The sequence below is a fragment of the Phoca vitulina genome, unplaced genomic scaffold (assembly GCF_004348235.1).
Source record: "Phoca vitulina isolate PV1807 unplaced genomic scaffold, GSC_HSeal_1.0 scaffold16, whole genome shotgun sequence".
Lineage (NCBI taxonomy): Eukaryota > Metazoa > Chordata > Mammalia > Carnivora > Phocidae > Phoca > Phoca vitulina.
This window is the reverse complement of record NW_022589719.1, coordinates 27,313,281-27,331,828: the sequence shown is the minus strand read 5'-3', so window position 1 is coordinate 27,331,828 and position 18,548 is coordinate 27,313,281. Positions and strand designations below refer to the sequence as shown.

Here is an 18,548-nt window from a genome sequence, read left to right as displayed (position 1 = left end):
CCACCCAGGTGCCCCAAAGATAATCAGCTGTATTCAAGAAGTGATTTAAGACGTCGTATGCATTGGGGCATCTGGGTGACTCAGTCGGTTAAGCATCTGACTCTTGATTTCAGCTCAGGTCATGACCTCAGGGTTGTGAGATTGAGCCCCCCCCATTGGGCTCTGTGCTGGCCATGGAGCCTGCTTAAGATTCTCTCTCCCCTCTCCTTCTGCCCCTACACCCCCCACAAAAAAAGAAAGAAAAAAAAAAAGGATGTCATATGCATTGAATCAGTTCTCTCAACATTGAAGGATCTACCCTAAGGAAATAGCCTGGAATATGGAGCCAAATCCACAAAGATGTGTACAGTAGGCCTTAATAATTCTTTATAAGGAAACAAAATAAATGCTTAACAAAAAGTAACATTTCAATCCCTTGGGGTATATTCATAAGACAAACTATTATATTGCCATTAAAACTGTTATAATTAAGAGGTTTAATAAAGTAAGAAGATGCTTATAACATGACGTTAAATGAAGAAAACAAAGAGGCAGAACTGCATGCCCAGCACGAACCAGTTATATTACCAGTATAAAGGGCAACAGTAAACTCTTAACAGTGTTTTTGAGAGAAATGGGTGACTACTGTTTTCTTCATGCTTTTCTCCACTTTCGAATTTTCTTCCAAAAATGTGTGTTATCTTTTTAGCTATAAAAATTTTATTGATTTTTAGAATTCTCATTTGGGAAGCAATGAAACTGAAGTTACATAACACACACCTAGTTATACAACCAGTCATTGTTGGAACCAGGATTAACATCCAGATATAGCCATGAGATCTACACACTTGCCAATGATGCAGCCCAAGATTGTGCTAAATCTAGGTATTTATTCATAGGTTTGTTAATTTCCAGACATATCACACTCTTGACTTGAGCTGAATCTATTGTTGTGTTCTTCCTTCCTTTCATTTCCTCTCTTCTTTCTTTCTTTCCTTCCCCTCTTTATTTTTCTTTACCTTCATCCCTTCTTTTTTTTTTTTTTTAAGATTTTATTTATTTACTCTAATGAGAGAGAGAGAATCCCCAGCAGACTCCCTGCTGAGCTCAAAGCCTGACTTGGGGCTCCATCTCATGACCCCGGAGACCACAACACTAGCCAAAACCAAGAGTCAGATGCTCAACTGCGTCTCTCTCCTTATCTCTTCTTAAAGCCAACCCTTTAGATTTAGCTCATCATTCCAGCCCATCAAGATCTTACAGAGAATTGTAATTCTTTGCTCCAACAAGCAATCAATTTCTCTCCCACTGTCATCTACAAATTTAATGAACATGTTTCTCAAAGCTATAACTGATCTAATGCCTAGTTATATTAGACCAGATGTGGAAGCCACATCCCTCAAGTGTACTACCAACAATACCCCTCAAAATTTTCTTCAGAACATCAATAGGTTTTCAAAGAAAGGTTCTCTGTGTGGAATGTCTTTAAAACTACAGTGAATTCCACTGCAATACACAATCACATTGATTACAGAAGGGATGTTCAACATTCCGTAGGTAAGGAATTCTAAATTCTCATTCCTTAGACTCACCTGAATTCACAACACATTCCCCACGCCCTTGCCCAGACACACACATTTCTTTCTAATGAACACATATATGTCATCCTACTTGACTATTAATTCATGTTTCCCTTTTTGCCTTAGCTGCTAGGAAGCCTAAAACTAAGTTTTATATTCAACTGCTTATCATTCCTCAACTCCGGTAACTCTGTTCCTGTTTCACTCTTGCCTTTTATACTGTGCATGATTTTGATCTTACTGTAGCTACGGTTTTATTGCAAGGCACTCTATTTTTAGGAGCATTCAAAGCATAATAAATATATTATACGAATAAAAAATTATTCTTGCCTTTTGTGTCTTCATCCAAGGTACTGACAAGTGAATGAGAAATCTCTCCACTCTCCACTCCCAAGTTTGCTCCTCCTCTGGGGTCTTCTCAATGGTATAAAAATGACAGTCCTGTAAGCTTGGTTGTACTTAAATGTTCTCTTTCATTGTCTGCTTTCTTCTGCCTTTGCTGATGCATAATCCCTTGTTACTTGAAGGTTGGATCAGGGAATTCTAGCTCTCTTCTTACCCAGGAAATATAAACCCTCAATGATGTTGCATCTTCTCTGGTGAGTCTCTTTTGTGGTAACAGTACTGCTTCCAAGACCAGTACTGCTACTGGTTTAATTGCGAACATTCACAGAGAGAGCCCTTCCCCTTCCATAAAACCCTGGCATACTCCTCTACCTTCTTCCCTCATAGGGTGTAATTAACAGGACTGTTCGTGGATTCACTTGTTCAACAAGTATTTAATGAGGGTCTACTATCAACTAGGCATTGAGTATGTAACTCGGAAACAGAGTAGATTACACTATATTATCTGGGTTCCCAACGAAGCATGTACCCCTCCTACAAGGAGGGTGGATAACTCTTTCTCACCACTCTAAGGCAACCTAGGAAATTGGTTACACTTCGAGAGAGAGGCAGACTTATTCTCTCACCCTCAACAGGGGACTGTCTATTTTGAAGACTTGTTTGTTGTTAGAATATTTGGCATAAACAGTGTCACTTCATTTGCTCCAGGAGATGGCACGAATGTTCCAACTCATCTGTAATTCCACCCCAGGAAGCCCTCACAGGATCGGGGAATCCCGAGGTCAGTAGGGTTCATTGGTCCATCCCCCAGGGTCTAGACCACACAACAACTCAATCACCCTGGTCTTCCCTCTACCCTTCTTACCTTCTGCCTGGAGAGCCTGGCAAACACATCCTTCCCTAAGGCTGAGTGAAGCCCACAGTGGAATCCTTTTCTCAATGATCTTGGGAATCGTGGAGACTGACTCTCTGAGAAACCACCCAGCACTGAGGGGAGCACACATCCAGACACTGTTAATCCTTCCCTGCTGTGTCTTGTTAAGGGAAATGCATGGATCTTTGGGTCTTGCAGAGACAGAATTCTGGGTTCTCTCTTAGCTCTCAGTTCTTCTCATCTTATTTCTGGGGAATTCTCTGCCAACTTTGGCTCAATAAAGCCCCAAGAGGCTAACTTAGCTTTTAACTTGACCATCCCCTGTAGGTCAATGCTTGAACACAAATAGGAATTGTTTGGAGACTCGATATTCTAAACTGGTTTAATTGCTGCTACTAGACTTAGTTATTTTCTAATTATTGCTTAATTTTTACTCTCCAAGTTTGAGAGAGCTTAAAAGATATACATTTTAATTTATTCAAGTAGAGATTAATTTTGTGCACCTAGACAAATTCTAGGAATCCTTCAGAACTCAGCCAAGTGTCATCTGTTAAATGAAGCCATATTCTGATATACACCCCTTCCCTTACCCTCCTCCAAAAAAAAGGAAAAATCACTCCCTGCTCCATGCTCTGTGGTGACTTTGTCCCCACCCAAATTATAGCATCTATCACTCTGTATTGTGTTTATTATATTACTTGTTAGTCCATCCCTACTACATAGGTCCTCAGTGGGAGCAACTAATTCAACTAGGTATTGCATTGCATGGTGTAGTGTGGTGCACAACCTTGAGATCATGACCCGAGTTGAAAGCAAGAGTCAGATGCTTAGCCAACTGAGCCACCCAGGTGCCCCTAAATTGTTTTATACCAACAGTTGATAGTGATCCTGGTTAAGGAAAATGTAAGAAAAACATTTCCCAAACTTCAGGCATTCATGAATAGTCTTCATGATTTATGTTTTATCTGAGTTACTGGTATGAATTACTTAATGTTTTTTTTGACTTAAATTCAACTTACTTTTTGCTACATATCAATATGTATTATACCAGTTCTACTTGGAAATCTCTCGTTTTTAAGTAAATACAAACAAATGTTTAAATGCTCGTTCATGTGTCACCTAAAACTTTCCTTTCAAGAACCAGTAACTCTGAAAACTCCATGAACATGGCTAAAATGAAGGCCTGCAGGGTGTGTGTACGTGTGTGAGAGAGAGAGAATTTGGCAGGAGATTGTCAAAGCAATCTAGAAAGACAAAGGCAAAATGATTCCTGAAACACAATCACCAGCCGTTTGAAAGTCTCATGGCATCTATACTGAACTGGAACATGTTTCAGAAAGGAGAAGTGGTCAGGTGTCCTCTCAGAGAAGGGCCAACAGAACCGTTCTGTTGGCTCTAGAGCAGACGGCGCAAGCTACCACCCACAAGCTACCAGCGGGTGGTGGGTGGCCTTCAGGTGGCTGCGCTCACGCTTTCATTGCCTTGCGGAAAGCCCCAGAATGCAACACATGCATCGGAGCAGCTGCCATGCTTGAGTTGGGACTCCATTTCTTTGGAGTCCAGACCTCTTTCCACTGTAGCCAGAGACACAGATGTCTCTGAGTGACACCGTGGGCAATGTGGCAGTTTACTCATGATTTCTCTCAATTCCACTCCTCTCTCTTTCCATTTCTTCCCCCTATTTTTCTCTTATTTTTTCCTGCAACCCTAACAATGGTTTTCTCTCTGCCAAATTTAATGTGCCTGTGCCTTATTGGTGTTAAATAAATATCATTTTTAAGAAGCTATGGGGAGAAAAATCCACCGACTCCTTAGCAAATGACACCAGCCTTGAGTCATCTTCTTATCCTTCTTCTAGAATCAGACTCCAGGGAGTTTGGAAAAGAGGGTGAGTGCGTTCGAGGAGGCCATGAAGCGATGTCTGTGACCAGTGTACCTCTTTCCCGCGATGGTCTCTCCACGTTCCCCAGTGATTCACTGAGTGCATCCAGCTGAGCCCAACCTTCAATCCAGTTCTCCTACAGACAACCACAAACCACAGCAGGCATAGTTAGCAATGTGTCTCTAGGGGACGAGGGGGGTCAGTGAATCTTGCTGTTGATAGAGAAGCCCTTGACCTTCATCTTGACCTACATCTTACTTCTCTAGGAAGAGCAACCAGAGAGACGCTGTAGGAAACACTGCATGGCCCCAAAGATCGTTTTCCTTGCTAAGAGCAAAGACCAGGAGTGGTGAGCTCTGAATTTCACTACAAATAAATTATGAAGTCATCTGGCTTTTACTATTCTTTCTTGAAAGTTTTTGGTTTCTAGGTCAAACTTCCCTGAGTAACAATCAAATTTTAAAATATACGTACAAGGATTTGTGTTCAGTAACATCCAGGAGCAAACGGGTTGCATTTTTCAATTTGCTCATGTGTTTTCCTTTACAGCTCGTCTTCTGTTACAACAGACTCATTTCATTCAGAGCTGAGGCACCATTCTATCTGGTACCACTCCCCTAAATATCTGTTGTTGGTCATTTACACAACCATTTCCCTAAGAGTGTTCACAGAAGATTATCTTGATCAGGTTAAGTTAATTAGGTGAGAAAGAAAGAAAGAAGGAAAGAGGGAAGGAAGGAAGGAAGGAAGGAGGGAAGGAAGAGAGGAAGGAAGGAAGGAAGAGAGGAAGGAAGGGAGGAAGAAGGATGAAGGATGATATCCTAAATCACTCTCTTCCGTCAATTTGCATCAAGAAGAAGAAGAGGATTTGGGGGTCCACAGGGGCCCACCTAAAGCTGAGTTACAGCCTACCTGATATTTTTAGTTAAAAAAGGGAATGTTTTCTTAAATAAGTACCTTCTATAAACTAGTTAGGCAGTAGGGCTATGGCTTAGTTAGATCTGGCTGTTAGAACAAAGTGCCAGATACTGGGTGGCTTCTAAACAACAAAAATTTATTTCTCACAATCCTGGAGGCTGGAAGTTTGAGATCAGAGTGCCACATGGTTGGGTGAGGGTCCTCTTCCACACTCTCATTATATCTTCACATGGTAGAAGGGGCTAGGGAGCTTTGTGGGATTTCTGTTATAAGAGTGTTAATACCGTCCATGAGGGCTCCACTCTCATGACCTAATTACCTCCAAAAAGTACCACCTCCAAATACTATCACATCAGGGATTAGATTCAGTATATAAATTTTGAGGGGACACAAACATTCAGTGCATACTAGGCTACTTCCTTTGCATAGCTAATGCCACTAGGAGTCTTTCCAGTAGGCTCAGACCAATGAGTAAATAAAATCAAATTAGAATATGATGACATTATTTTGTGCTGTTCAAATCTAATTCCATTGGAATACCATTATGAAATTGGAGCATGCTGATGGACGTGTAATGGAAGAAAAGTAAACCAATCGTGTCCAAATCTTGTGTAGTAAGCACAAAACTTCTTGGCTCATTATTAATGCAGAATATATGTATTCCAACTCTTGGATAATAACAATAACCAAGACCTTTCTCTTCTCCAATTTCTATCCAGATCCCGGTTGAGTAAAATAGTGTTTGTGGAACACTTCCTGAAAGACATGCTAGCCAATCAGGCTCTAATAGTTTAGGTTTATTTCCTAAAATCAAGTCAGAAAATTTGAGAGGTATATCCTTTTTTGACCATAATCATCCCTTCCAGAACTGCTTTAAGTGACTCGAACATGTCACACCATCAGCTTACGTGGAGAATTAACCCTAGAAAATTCATTTCATATTTACTGTATGTTATAGTGGTTAAGGTCACAGGCTTTGGAGTCAGACTGTGACAGCACTTACTAGCTGTGTGATCTTGAGGAAATTACTTAACATCTCTGAGCCTCAGTTCTTTATGTGTAAAATATGGAAAATAATGGTACCTATCTTATAAGATGTGGGAATCAAGTGAGTTAACGTGTACTAAGCACCTAAACAATATCTGGCACATTATTCAGTGCTTAACAAATGATAGCTAGTGTTATTATTGTAATTGCTGGTATGTTGTTAAATATGCAATATTCTCCTTTGAAAAATTGTGGGAAAAGATTCTTTTACATCTGAGATTTAACAAAAAAAAAGTTAGATTTCTCCATATTTCTACTATATATTATTCTGTGAACTCTGAATTTTCCAACTGAATTGTATTTTATTCTTTTTCCTTGGTTTCTCTGGACTGCAGAGAGCACATGGTTTGCATTTCTGCATAGAATTTTACTACTATATTCTCTATAATCGCACCTAAATTTTTCCTTTACCCCAATCTTCTTGCCTATGTGTTTTTAACATTTGTATCAAAGTATTTTTAAACTGCTTCACACCTTTTGTGGAAGCATATTGGAAACAGAATAAATTAAAAGTAGAGAAGTAGGGGTGCCTGGGTGGCCTCAGTCGTTGGGCATCTGCCTTCGGCTCGGGTCATGATCCCAGGGTCCTGGGATCGAGCCCCACACAGGGCTCTCTGCTTGGCGAGAAGCCTGCTTCTCCCTCTCCCACTCCCCCTGCCTGTGTTCCTGCTCTTGCTGTGTCTCTCTCTGTCGAATAAATAAATGAAATCTTTAAAAAAAAAAAAAAAGTGGAGAAGTAATATATTAATTCCAACAAACACGATTGCTATCAATAAAATATCTATTGAATCTCCACACAAGCACAACTAAAAATACTTGGATGCCCCAGGAATTCTACCGTCAGGATTCCACATTCCCCCTCTTTCTCACATGTAACACAATCAGGTATGAAAGAGGCTAGTTTTTATCACTAGCAACATCAAGAGAGAAGGGGATTCTTTTCTTTTTCTCTTATCAAGGAAGATGTCTTGGAAATACCTTTCCCTACTCTCAATCCTCCATCTGGTCTCCGCTACCAATGTCCCTAACAGCCCTGCTTATTGCCTGCTATGGCTTGGGGTTCCCCTGCGAGGGTCAGAGGACCCACCTGCTGTGATGAGAAGCCACTGACTCTGCTGCTTTGAGAAGGGCTGATCGGACCAGCAGGAAGGCAGGACCTGAACAACTTAGTAAAAGCCATTTGAGGGTAAGTGACAGAGGACTTAAATAAATAACAATCGTGGCTTCTTCTGTAGTTTCTTATTATATTTTCACACATCCACATTTTCACTGGACTGTCCATCCAACCCCCTTGAGGTAGGAAGGCTGTTGTTACCACCATCCTCTCTTTTACGTAAAGGAAAAAGGTCAGGACTCACATTTGTGGTTGGACCTTAAGGCTAAGTACCCAGCACTTACCAGAAAATAAGAAGAAAGAATAAGCCATTTCTTCTACCCCGAGGGGCCTTATAGATTTATTATAAAGGCAATGCCAAAACCTATGAAACTTAGTTATATAAAAAGAAGTGTGATTTAATGAAAAGAGAAGGATCGCTGTCAGAAGAGTGGCCGGACAGACTTTATTAAGGCAGTGGGACTTGAGCAGGCAAAGAGAAAGGTCATAAGACATTTGAATGCATCAATCCATTGGGCCTGCGTACCGCCAAGGATGTAGGCTCTTAAAACAGGTAACAGGACAGCATCCATTGTATCAACTGCTATTGGGTCTCTATGCGTCCGTTCATTCATCCTTTTCTTCACTGACACTGCTATTCAGCCCTTATGCTAAGCTGTATGATGAGAGAGGAGGTTGGCTAAGTAGGCAGGGCCAATTCCTCACTGGAATCCACTAAAAAGCAGAGGAATTCGCACTGATGAGCATTTCACAGGCTGAGAGAGCCATGGAGACGGTTATCTCTCCACTCCTTCCTTCTTGCTTTGGAGCTTCCCGTCCTTCAGATCATGCCCCTACTCCTGGTTTGGGGAATATTTTTTCTAGGAAGGAATATTTTTCTAGGAAGTTTTCCTGAACCAGCACATTCTTGCCATAAGTCTCCTTACTGCATCAGTCACCTCTCGATTCCTTATGCTATAGACCAAGGGGTTTAGCACTGGTGAAAAAAAGGAGTAAACAACAGACACTGCCCAGCCCTCTTCTGCAGAGTAGCCGGAGCTGGGGCGAAGGTAGATGACGGTGCAACTCCCATATGCAGGAGAACCACGATGAGGTGAGAGGAACAGGTGGAGAAAGCCCGGCGCTTTCCCTCAGCTGAATTCATCCTCAGGATGGTGGCCACGATGCAGCCACAGGAGAGGCAGATAAGGAGGAAGGGGACAGCCACGGCGGCCACACCGAGGACATAGAGAGCGGCCTCATGCACACGGGTGTCTGCACAGGCCAGGCGCGTGACGGCAGGCATGTCACAGAAGAAGTGGTAGATCTCATTGTGGCCACAGAATGGAAGGTGGCAGATCAGAATGGTCAAAGGCAGTGACAACAGGAATCCCAGCCCCAAAGAACCTAAAGTCATCTGCCCGCAGAGCTGCCAACTCACGATGAGGTTGTAATGCAATGGATGACAAATGGCCACGTACCTGTCGTAGGCCATGACAGCAAGCAAGACACAGTCAGACCCTCCAAGAAGGATGAAGAAGAACATCTGGGCCCCACAGGCAGGGAGAGAGATAAGCATCTGCCCCATGGAAAGGATGCTAGCCAGAGTCAGGGGAGCAATGTTCGTAGAGTAGCCAATCTCCAGCATGGGCCAGAACAAAAAGGAAGAAGTACATCGGGGTATGGAGGGAGCAATCTCTCCAGACGGTGAGCCCAATGGTGATGTTTCCAACAAGACTTCCTAAGTACAACAGCAAGAGGGCCACAAATATGAGGGGAGCCACCCCGGGGTCTGTTGAGAAGGGGTGGAAGTGGAAGTGGACCCCTCCCGTCTGGTTTTCCTCTTCCATTAGGCCTGGAACAAGGAAAGAAGTCATGGGAAAAGTGACTCTCCTTGTCCTTGAGCCTGGAATCGGCCCAGCCATGTTCAAAACACTGTCTGCAATCACTGAGTACTTACACTTACTACTTCCTTTGGAGTGCAGTTAATGTTATCTCGCCTGGCCACTGCTTATTCTATAGCTGTGTGACCTTGGAGAAGTTACAGACTTCAGTGCTCTCCTTTTTTTCTTTTTTTAAAGATTTTATTTATTTATCTGACAGAGAGAGAGAGAGACAGCGAGAGAGGGAACACAAGCAGGGGGAGTGGGAGAGGGAGAAGCAGGCTTCCCGCTGAGCAGGGAGCCCAATGCAGGGCTCGATCCCAGGACCCTGGGACCATGACCTGAGCCAAAGGCAGACGGCAGACGCTTAACGAATGAGCCACTCAGGCGCCCCCAAGCGCTCTCCTTTTAAATGTGGGAAGAGTCTAACACTCACCTCCGAGGTGTGGTGAAAATCAGATGAGATTCTGTGTCTGAAAGTGCAAAGCCCTATGCACCCAGCAGGTTCTCAATAGGGTTTCCTATTTTCCTATTTCCATTCTTTCCTTGATCTTCATTCTTTATATATATATAAACACCCTGATGATTCACATGCCTCTTTAGTACTCTGATTATCCAGTTACCACAACATCTTAAAAATACATATTTAGGGACACCTAGGTGGCTAAGTCAGTTAAGCATCTGCCTTCGGCTCCGGTCATGATCTCAGGGTCCTGGGATCAAGCCCTGAGTTGGGCTCCCTGCTCAGCGGGGAGTCTGCTTCTCCCTTTCCCTCTGATGCTCCCCCTGCTTGTGCTCTCTCTCTCAAATAAATAAAGAAAAAATTTAAAGATTCATATTTATACAAAGAGCATATGATTCTCATGTCGAGCCTAGAAGGCCGGCAATACGGGTGTTGCCTTTAGCCAATAGAAATGTGGACCTGGAAGCCCAGAGTTAAATAGCTCACACAGCTATCCTCCCCAGTCAGGACTTTGTGATGGTATTTTTTCCTTCAACATTCAACAATCCAATTTGTTTTGTTTTGTTTACCAAGCGTGAACCCTACTCTTATTTTACCTTCTTGCATAAGTCCACCTGAGTTTTTATGGTGTCTACCCTGGATAGGGATTAATGCCCTCCTACGGGGCTCACCCTCCTGCCAACCCAACTTATCATACTTTTAGATCCATCCCTCTTTTTTTTTTTTAAGATTTTAGTTATTTGAGAGAGAGAGAGCACAAGCAGGGAGGAAGGACAGGGGCAGAGGGAGAAGCAGACTCTCCGCTGAACGGGGAGCTCCACTCAGGGCTCGATCCCAGGTCCCTGAGATCATGACCTGAGCCAAAGGCAGACGCTTAACCAACTGAGCCACGCAGGCGTGCCTAGATCCATCCCTCTTAAACACTTTTTAAATCATATTACTCCACATTGACTCTAAGCTTAAAAAGCAAAAGAACCTCAATTTTGTCAATTATACCTCGATAAAGCTGAAGGAAAAAAAACAAAGGAACCTCTTATTCTTGTAGTATCACACACAATTATGACAGGCTGAGTCACAAAATATTTTTATAAGTAAAATTAGCATGACTCACAGGGTGGGGTGGAAGTTCAGGAAATCACTCCATGAACACGCCCCACTGCCCCATCTCACCTGAACTCACATCTTTATTCCAAGTCACTAGGTCCTTATGCACATGACCCTTAAATTGTATTGAGTCTGAATTTGCTGCAAGGTAGGCTTGCTCGTGCATGCAAGTATTTTCTGATGTTTGTGGAATTTTCAATTACGTTCAAATGGCCAAAGCTACAGAGCGCTCCTTGCATTGATCTTCTTGGAGGATCCTTAGGCCAGGCCAGTCCAAAAACACTGTTCTACTAAATTACAGGGGTGACAAAAATGGCAAATTAATTATTTTTGTTGTTTAACAAAGTGAGCCAAGTTTTAATATTATGTTTTCCTTGGGTTTGGATCTTAAGGATGATCCTCAGTGCTGTCAAGGTTGTGGAGAAATGAGCACTGCCAAGGTCACTGGTGGAGGGGTGAAAGGTTTTACACTGTGGGAAAATATTTTTCAAATGCTTGTATTTTGTCAAAATACGGACAATTTTCCAAGCTGGGTAACTCATACATAAGCATTCATTATACCGTCCTCTTAATTCATATAGGTTTGAAATTTTCCAAATAAAAAATGCATATTTGAATTTAAGTTGAGCTATTCCACTTCAGGACTCTAAAGTCAGAAATTAACCTAAAATATAACAACCATAACAACAACAAAAAGCTTTATACACAAGGCAAAAATCACAGCGTAATTTTAATAGGAAATCATGAAAATAACCAAATGCTAGATTCAGTTGCTGAAATACTATGCAATTGTTTAAAATTACATTTATGAAGACACTGTCATAACGTGAAAATATCTGTGATATAATACTACACAGAAAATGAAATTTAAAAAGTCTCCATCTCTGCACCACAAAAAAAATCCAATCTTTGAGTGATGAGCCTGAAGAATATTTTTCCTGTTCTGTATTCTCCAAAATCCTATAATAAACGTCAAAACTCTTATAATTTTAACTACAAGCTTATAACATGATAAAAAGAGAGACAAGCAGTATTGTCCTCAAACTGCAGAGGACAATATTTTGCAAACTTCTAGAGCAAAGTAAACAATTTATACAGACTCTTTCCTTAAGAAAAGTATTTGTCTCTTCACAATGGACCACCACATTTTCGGTAAGAAAAGTGTCATTGCACGAAATGCACTCAGTTCTTCATCCAGGTCACTTGCGGTCAATCACCCCTGGAATGGAAGTGAAGTAAGTTTGTTTTTCCAGCCAGCCTGCCTTCCTTAAATGCCGACATAGAACAGCCCCAGTACATCAACTATGCCAGGGAAACAGCCCCACCGGAGCACCATGCACAGCCTGGGAGGTGCTGATGGGGAAGCTTGAAACTGGCTCCTCACACTCGGGGCATAGACCACACACCCCCTCACTCTACATTGTTCACTCTTGAGTTATCTGTGTACGTGCCTGTCCCCCGGCCACACAACACACGCGCAGCTTCTATATTCCGTCTGTATGCACACACTCACACACGATTTGCCGATGACAGATGCAAAAAAACTTTTTAAAGAATAGTTAAGGGGCGCATGGGTGGATCAGTCGGTGAAGAATATGCCTTCGGCTCAGGTCATAATTCCGGGGTCCTGGGATCGAGCCCCGCATCTGGCTCCCTGCTCAGCGGGGAGCCTGCTTCTCCCTCTCCCTCTGCCTGCTGATCCCCCTCCTTGTGCTCTCTCTCTCTCTGTCAAATAAATAAATAAAATCTTTAGAAAGCAAAACAAAACAAAACAAAAAACAAAGAATAATATAGTTATTGGGTGTCAGGTACTATTCTAAGCACTTTCTGCCAATTAACTCATTTACTTCTCATAATAAACTTAGGAGGTAGGTGCTGTTTTTTTTGTTTTTTGTTTTTTTTGGCAGGTGCTATTATTGACCTTATTTTACAGGTAAGGAAATCAAAGCACAGATTCCAACCCTGGCCAAAAGGCTGAAGACTGCATATGCTTAACCACTGCTCCATGTGACTTGTCAGGAGTATGTCCCCACATTTGTCACCTTTGCGTGGTGAAGCTTTATATATGTGGACTTGTGGCAGAATAAGGATTTGCTGTATTCCATCTCTAGGAGACAGTGCATCATCTGTTAGGGGGGAATCTTTAAAAAAAAAAAAAAATTCAGGTACTTAATATTCCCACTGCTGGGAATTAATTCCGAAGAAGCAAGTCAAAGGAACAAGAAAGTATTCATATAAAGCTATTTCTAGCAGTATTGTTCCTGGATATAAAAGAAAGAAGCAAATTGCACAACCCACAAGGAACTAAAATGTCCAATGGTTAAAGAGTAATGAAACGATACGGTGTATGAATTCAGTGGATTAGAAGGCCTTTGCTAAGAAGAGTAGAGAAGACAGTGTTGAAAAAAACAGGAAGTGTAAATAGCGGGCTGTCAGTTTAAGTATAAACAAACAAGGCCAAGTACCCACCACATTCATAGGGCTGTGAAATTTTATAACTGGACCAAAGCACTGAGAGACCGTAGGCAGTTATAAATATGCGTTGACAGAAATGAGTATGTTTGCATGTTTTTTGCAAATTTTTTATACATTTGTCTAATCACCTAAATTTTTTAAGTATTTTTTAAAGATTTTATTTATTTATTTGAGAGATAGAGAAAGAGAGAGAGCATGAGCAGGGGGAGGGGTAGAGCGAGAAGGAGAAGCAGACCCCCCCGCCCCGATGGGCAGGGAGCCCGACGAGGGGGCTCGGCTCCAGGACCCTGGGATCAGGACCTGAGCCAAAGGCAGACGCTTAACCAACTGAGCCACCCAGGCACCCCTAAAGTATTTTTTAAATAAAAATGAAGGAACCCATCATCAGAGAAGCTTTTTCTAAACAAACGCCAAAACCTACCTCAGGCTGGTAGAAAATCCCTGGGAGGGTAAGTTAGCAGAGGGCTCTTTAAGCATTTATTTCCCTCAGAGCTTGGAAACATCCCATATCATTCGGGGGCCAGGGAGGCTGAGCTGCCAGTCTCCTGAAACTTCTCCTGAGGGACGTCAGGGCCTGATTTAACCACGTCCTGTCTTTCCTTCACAAGAACCCTCACTGCGCCCTTGTATCTGACACTTATTTATTGAGCACCTACTCTATTCCCTGACACTGATGTGGAAAGTGGAGATAGAGCCGTGAACAGGAGAGATAAAGCCCTTGACCTCGTGAAGCTTACATCCTCGCAAGAAAGAACAGACAGGAAATAAGAAAAAAATAATCATATAGTTTTAGGTAATGATAAGTGCATATGGAAGATAAAGCAGAGTAATGGGGTGGGGGTGGGCAACTTCAGCTAAAGGAGTCGAGGAAGACCCCTCTGGAAAAGTGACTTGAATGGAGGTCTGAAAGTGTAAACAAAAAGAACAGGTGCAAGATGACTACGTTCTAGAAATCTGCTGCACAACATCATGCCTATACTTAACAATACTGTATTGTACACTAAATAGATAAAGGGGATTTGAGGTACAAACCTCCAGGTATAAAATCAGTAAGTCACAGGGATTAAAGTACAGCCTAAGGATTGTCATCGGGAACACTGTAACAACTTTGTATGGTGACAGAGGGTAACTACACTTGTGGTGAGCATTTCGTAATGTGTATAATTGTCGAATCACTACGTGGCACACCTGAAACTAATAAAATATAATATGTCAGTTTCAACTGAAAAATTTTAAAATCAAAACAGATGAACATAGGGGAAGGGAAGGAAAAATAAATTAGAATAAAAACAGAGAGGAAGGAAACCATAAGAGACTCGTAACTATAGGAAACAAACTGAGGGTTGCTGGAGGGGGGTGGGTGGGAGGGAGGATGGGGTAACTGGGTGATGGGCATTAAGGGGGGCAAGTGATGTAATGAACACTGGCTGTTATATGCAACTGATGAACCACTAAATTCTACCCCTGAAACTAATAATACACTGTGAATTAATTGAATTTAATTTAAAAAATTTTTAAATAATAAAATAAAATCACAAAAAATTTTAAAGGGTGGATTTCATGTTAAGTACTCTTATCACAATAAAAAGTAAAATAAAATAATTTTTACGAGGTTGCTGGAATGTGTAAAAATAAATGGAAGGGAAAGAGTATTCGGAGAGAAGCATTAGCACATGCAAGGGTCCCGAGGCAGCGAGTATTTGGCTGGTTTAGTGAACCACAGAAACAGCGATGTGGATGGATGGATGCAGAGGAGTCAGCGATGGGGTAAAAGGAAAGAGGAAGCCAGAGGAAGGTAGCCGAAATCATGCAGAGACTTGAGGGCCACAGTTAGAAGTCTGGATTCCATTGTAAGTATTATGGGAAACCACTAGAGGTTTTAAGGAGAGGGATATGCTGGCCCTTATGTTGTTACAAGGTCACTCATCTATGATGCAGAGAACATACTAGAAGGGAAGAAGAGGCAGGGAGATGGTCAGGAGGATCAGATGCCATGAGATGACTGGTGGCCCCAGAATCGAACTCACCCAGCTCCTTCTACCCTTCCTTCTCCCCCTCAAGTATCAATTATATGGAGATCTGGCTAGATGTGAGAAAAAAGTACGTGGTTCTCCTCTCCAACACGTTACTTTATCTGACCGGCTTTATAAAAAATAAGTAGTTTGGATATTTCCTATTGCCCTCTGCATTTCCACGGTTGTCAAAGGAAATTTGACCTATAAAAGATATTAATAGAGCTGACAGTTATCGGATACTTACTATGGGCACATTCTCTGCTAAGAGTGTCATGTGCATTATTGCCCATGATTACCTCCATTTTACAGATGATAAAACTGGGGCTTTCAGAGTAAATAATTCGACCAAAATTAGGTATCTTAAAAGAGAGAAAGCTAGGAATAAAACCCAATTTGAAGGACTTCAAAGCTACACTCTAGACTACATGTTTGCAGTGAATACACTGGTATTCAAAGTACAATAACGGGGATCAGCAGAATCAGTGTCAACTGGGAGCTTGGTACCGTGCAGACTCTCGGGCCCCACCCCAGACCACTTAACATAAAGAAATTTTAAATTAAAATTCCTTACCTTTTCTATGTAAAATCATATCATCTGAGACCTATTATTTTATTTTCTTGTCTGACTGCATTATTTAGAACTTCCAGAAAGTGTTGATTAATCATGATGATAGCAGGTGTCCTGTCTAGCACCTGATATTTTGTGAACGTGGTTTAATTATTCCACCATTTTAATGATGCCTGCTGTGAGATTTTAATATAGTCGTTTTCACATGAAGTATCAGGCTCTGTAGGAGGAGTCAGCAAGTTTTTTCTGTAAAGTCCCACAGAGTATGTTTTAGGCTTTGTGGGCCGTATAGCCTCTGTCACAACTGCTCGACTTTGCTGCAGTCATAGACAACGGGGGAATGAATAAGCATGGCTGCATTCCAATTAAACGTTATTTACAAAAAACAGACAGCCCACAGATGTAACATGTAGCCCATAGCTTGCTGATTCCTGCTTTAGGGACAGCACAGGTTTGAATTTTGGTGCTTGCTAGTTACATCCCCTTGGGTAAGTTATTCGACATCATGGTCCTCAGTTTCCTTATCTGAAAAATGAGGGTAATAGTAGCACCTCCTTCATAATGTAATTATGCAGAGTAAGTGATACATGCGACATATTTAGAAGAGTTGCCTACGTCAGAAGCAGCATTCAATAATGTAGGCACAAGAGCAGAAATCTTTCCTGATTTATTCCCCACTGTACTCCTGGTTCCTGGTGCACAGTAAGCACTCAATAAATATTCACAGAATAGCTAAAAGTTAACCATATTTAAGCAGTTTATTTCTATTCCTATTTTATTCAGAGCTTTTATAAAGCATCTCTACAGAAGTCCATCAGATAACTTTTCAGCAGCTCTAAGTATAAATGTATTATTTGCCACTTCTATTCAACATAACACTGGAAGTCCTAGCCAAGGTAATTAGGCAAGAAAAAGAAGGAAATGCTGCTATTTGTGACAATATGGATGAACCTGGAGATTTTGGTAAATGAAATTAGCCAGACAAAGAAACACAAGTACTGAGTCATATCACTTATTATGTGGACTCTAAAAGAAGTTGAACTCCTAGAAACACAAAGTAGAGGGTGGTTACCAAGGGTTGGGGAGTGGGAGAATTGGGGAGACTTTGGCCAAAGGGTACAAGTTTCCAGTTATAAGATGAATAGGTTCTGGATACCTACTGTAACAACATGGTGACTACAGTTAATGTACTGTATACTTGAAATTTTCTAAGTGAAGAGATACTAAGTATTCTCACCACACACAAAAAGGTAACTATATGAGGTGATGGATATATTATTTAGCTTGATTGTGGTAATCATTTCACAATGTATACATATATAAAAAATCACATTATATACCTCAAATACATACAATTTTTGTTTGTCAATTTTAGCTGGAACATAAAATATTGGGGATGAATATCTGGAAGTAAGGATGAATAAAATCATAGCTCTCAACATTCTCTGCACCATACACATTTCATTTACGGTGTTTTCTCTATGAACCCCACAGTCAAAATTGCAAAGCTAAGAAAGGATTAGGTGACATGATAAATACTGCACATGCATTATCCCATTCAAGCTCCACAACTACTCTATGAGAGAGGAGCAGTACTATCATTCCCACTTTGCAGGTAAGGTAAGTAAGGCTGAGAAAGTTTAATTAATTTACCCAAAGACACACTCAGCCAGTGGCTGAGCCAAGGTTTAAATCCAAGTCTGTCTGAATTCAGACCTACTCTTTTAGCCATTCTTCTTCTTTTTTAAAAAATATTATTTATTTATTTGACAGAGAGAGAGTGTATGTGTGTGAGCACACAAGCAGAGGGACTGGCAGGCAGAGGGAGAGGGAAAAGCAGGCTCCGCACTGAGCAGGGAGCCCAATGTGGGACTCCATCCCAGGACCCGGGATCATGACCTGAGCTGAAGGCAGACGCTTAACTGACTAAGCCACCCAGGTGTCCCTATTTTAGCCATTCTTATATATATTGCCTCCAAACCCCATGTTTTGAAAATTACTACCTTTTTTTTTTTTAAATAGGCTTCATGCCTATCATAGAGCCCAATGCGGGGTTCAACTCACAACTGTGAGATCGAGACCTGAGCCAAGATCAAGAGTTGGACACTTAATGGACTGAGCCACCCATGTGCCCCCCAACTCTATCTTTTAAATAAACAAAAACACAAGTGATGATGATGATGATAATAATATAATAAAATCATCCCAGGAAAATGTATGACATATGTTAGGGCTTTTGAAATATTAAAATTACCTTGGAAACTCCATTAATAATCTCAAAAGGCCTTTGAGATATGGGGATTGGAGATGGTAACCATTAGA

The 18,548-nt window shown here is 41.4% G+C and overlaps 1 pseudogene; it reads right to left on the bottom strand.

Moving 5' to 3' along the window:
- Nucleotides 1-7,387: 7,387 nt before the first annotated feature.
- On the bottom strand, nucleotides 7,388-9,798 carry LOC116638340 (annotated as a pseudogene).
- Nucleotides 9,799-18,548: the final 8,750 nt, after the last annotated feature.